This window comes from Rhinopithecus bieti, unplaced genomic scaffold, assembly GCF_001698545.2.
Source record: "Rhinopithecus bieti isolate Rb0 unplaced genomic scaffold, ASM169854v2 scaffold_31823, whole genome shotgun sequence".
NCBI lineage: Eukaryota > Metazoa > Chordata > Mammalia > Primates > Cercopithecidae > Rhinopithecus > Rhinopithecus bieti.
The window spans coordinates 1,996,866-2,000,686 of NW_016814121.1; positions in this window are offsets into that span (position 1 = coordinate 1,996,866).

Consider the following 3,821-nt stretch of genomic DNA (forward strand, 5'->3'; position numbering starts at 1 on the left):
TTGACATATGACCAAAAAAATGGATGATTCCATTATGTCACGTTCTAAAAGATGCAAACTCATCTCCAGTGACAGAAAACACCGCTGTGGTTGTCTGGGGCTGGTGGTGCAAGAAGGTTTAGCGACCCAGGGGCATGAGGAGACCTTTGGAGGAATGAATATGTTCTGCATCTTGACTGACAGCAGTGATTTCATGGGAGTAGACATCCGTCAAAATGCAATACGTTGTATACTTTCAATTGATGCCGTTTATTGGGCATGTATTAGACTCTGCTTGATAAAAAATTGTTTTGGTTGAGTGATAAGCTAAAGTAATAGGTTTCTCGTTCTTTCTTTTTTCTTCCAATGCTGCTCCTTCTGCATAAAGTGATAGGTTTCTCACAGGTTACCTTTAAAGTGAGCCCTACAGGAGGGACCATCTAGACAATGATGGAAGATGGGAAGGCTGTGGGGGTGGGCCCAGCACAGAGAGCTCCACTGGTTAAGCATGACCAGGAGGAAAAGCATGAGCCTCATGGGGTTGGTGGGAGAGAGGAGACTGAAGACCACCATGGGATTGGGCTCTGTGCTGTGAAGATGCGGAGTATCTGAAAGCTTTTTTTTTTTTTTTCCCAAGATGGACTCTCTGTCGCCCAGGCTGGAGTGCAATGGCGTGATCTCGGCTCACTGCAAGCTCCGCCTCCCGGGTTCACACCATTCTCCTGCCTCAGCCTCCTGAGTAGCTGGGACTACAGGTGCCCGCCACCACACCTGGCTAATTTTTTTTTGTATTTTTAGTAGAGATGGGGTTTCACTATGTTAGCCAGGATGGTCTCGATCTCCTGACCTCAAGATCCGCCCACCTCGTCCTCCCAAAGTGCTGCGATTACATTCTTGAGCCACCGCGCCTGGCCTCTGAAAGCTTTTTTCCCCCCGCTGAGATGGACTCTCTGTCACCCAGGCTGGAGTGCAGTGGCGCGATCTCGGCTCATTACAACCTCTGCCTCCCAGGTTCGAGCAATTCTCCTGCCTCAGCCTTCCGAGTAGCTGGGATTACAGGCACGTGCCACCACACCAGGCTAATTTTTTTATTTTTAGTAGAGATGTGATTTCACCGTGTTGGTCAGGCTGGTCTTGAACTCCTGACCTTGTGATCCACCCACCTCGGCCTCCCAAAGTGTTAGGATTACAGGTAGGAGCCACCGTGCCCCTCCCTAAAGGCATTTGAAACTGGTGAGTGATTCCACTGTTGGTTTAGCATGAAGACCCCCCTGGTCACAAAGTGGAGAAGAAATTGTGAGAAGGCAAGAAGGGAGGTGGAGCCACGTTAGAAGCGACTCAGGCAGAAGATCACAATGCCTGACAAGCAAGGAGAGTGGAGGTAGGGCTGGAGGGCAGACCAAGGGCTGGAGGTGTTGCTGGGTGGATTCCAAGCCCAGACTTCTGATTTGAGCAACCTGTGGAAGGAGGTGACATTTCCTGAGAGGAAACCCCAGAGGGGAACCCCTCCCGGGTTTGAACGATTCTTGTGCCTCAGACTCCCAAGTAGCTGGGACTACAGGCATGAGACAGCACACATGGTTGATTTCTGTATTAAATATTTTTAGTAGAGATGGGGTTTCGTCATGTTGGCTAAGCTGGTCTCGAACTCCTGACCTGAAGTGATCTGCCTGCCTTGGCCTCCCAAAGTGCTGGGACTACAGGAGTAAGTCACCACCCCCAGCCCCCAAAAAACTTTTTAAAAAATTAACTGGGTACAGTGGCACAGACCTGTGGTCATAGCTACTCCAGAGGCTGAGATAGAAGGATCGGAGGATCTCTTGGGTCCAGGAGTTTAATATGAGTATCCATCAAGAAGAGAATGAGAGGCTGGGCGCAGTGGCTCATGCCTGTAATCCCAGCATGGGGATTAGGAAGCCAAGCTAGGCAGATCACTTGAGGTCAGGAGTTTGAGACCAGTCTGGCCAACATGGTGAAACCCCGTCTCTACTAAAAATACAAAAATTAGCTAGGCATGGTGATGTGCACTTGTAATCCCAACTACTGGGGAGGCTGAGGCAGGAGAATCACTTAAACCTGGAAAGCAGAGGTTTCAGTGAGCTGAGATTGCACCACTGCACTCCAGCCTGGGCAATAAAGTGAGACTTAGTTTCAAAAAAAAAATAAAATAAAAGCAGAGAATGCTTAAATACATTTTTATACATTCATACACTTGAATGACTTAAAATATCCAACAGAAATATACGTACCAGCATAAAAGATGTTCAATATATTAATATACTTAATGAAAAATGCAAGTTGTAGACTGCATTGGACAGGTTAGGTGAACTGCTATAACAAATCCAGTACAACTATATTTCTTTCTGATGTCACAGCCCAAAGCAGGTCCATTGGGAGGGGGCGGCTCTACTCCAGACAGTCATTCAGGGACCCAGGCTCCTTCTGTCTCCACACATCATCAAAGTCGAAAGAGAAAGGAAAATGTCAACCATCAGGTACTGGAGAAATTTATGGGTGGGGCACGGAAGTGGCAATCATTATTTTACCCTCATCTATTGTTCAGAGCACCTGGCCACACCTAACTGGGAGACAAGTCCAGCTGTGTACCCCAAAAATAGGTTTGGTAAGCATTTAGCCAGACTCTGTCTGGCTAACTGATGTGTACCATTTAAACCCATTCATGCCGGGCGCGGTGGCTCAAGCCTGTAATCCCAGCACTTTGGGAGGCCGAGACGGGCGGATCACGAGGTCAGGAGATCGAGACCATCCTGGCTAACGTGGTGAAACCCCGTCTCTACTAAAAAATACAAAAAACTAGCTGGGCGAGGTGGCGGGCGCCTGTAGTCCCAGCTACTCGGGAGGCTGAGGCAGGAGAATGGCGTAAACCCAGGAGGCGGAGCTTGCAGTGAGCTGAGATCTGGCCACTGCACTCCAGCCTGGGCGGCAGAGCGAGACTCCGTCTCAAAAAAATAAATAAATAAATAAATAAATATAAAAAAAATAAACCCATTCGTACAAAACACGATAAATGTGTTCATGGGGCTGGGCACGGTGGCTCACACCTGTAATCCCAGCACTTTGGAAGGCTGAGGAAAGAAGATCACTTTGAGCCCAGGAGTTTGAGACCAGTCTAGGTAACCCAGTGGGACGCCCTTTCTACAAAAATGTAAGAATCAGCCGGGCATGGTGGCGCACACCTGTAGTCCCAGCTACTCAAGAGGCTGAGGTGGGAGGACCGCTTGAGCCTAGAAGGTCAAGGCTGCAGTGAGCCAAGATCACACCACTGCATTCCAGCCTGGGAGACAGAGCAAGACCCTGTCTCAAAGGAAACAAAAAAAGCATACATGGATATATTTTTAATAGACAAAAATCTGGAAGGAGTACATTAAACTGTTAACTCTCATGAGTCAAAGTGGGACTTCCAGTTTTTATTTTATATATGTGTTTCCTTTTTTTTAAAATAATAAGCACATATTTCCTGTGAGATTTAACAATTTAAAGAACTGTAAAATTATAGTACATTGCTCTTTAGATGTTAAGCAAATGGAGTTTAGAATTCTAGATGTTCACTAGGGGGCAGAAGAGATGTGTGTGTGCGCTTGCACTCGCTGTTTGCTTATCACTGTTTACCAGGTTACTGGCACAATTGCCCCATTCATTAGGTCATCTGTAAGATTTACAGACTTGTTTAAGGAAATGACAGCACTCAGGCCTCTCACACTAGTAGACATCAGCTGTGGGCCCAATAATCTCATATTTTCACCAATTTTTGATTACTGTGGTAAAATACACATTACATAAAATTTGCCATCTGAGTCTTTTTTTTTTTTTTTTTTTTTTTT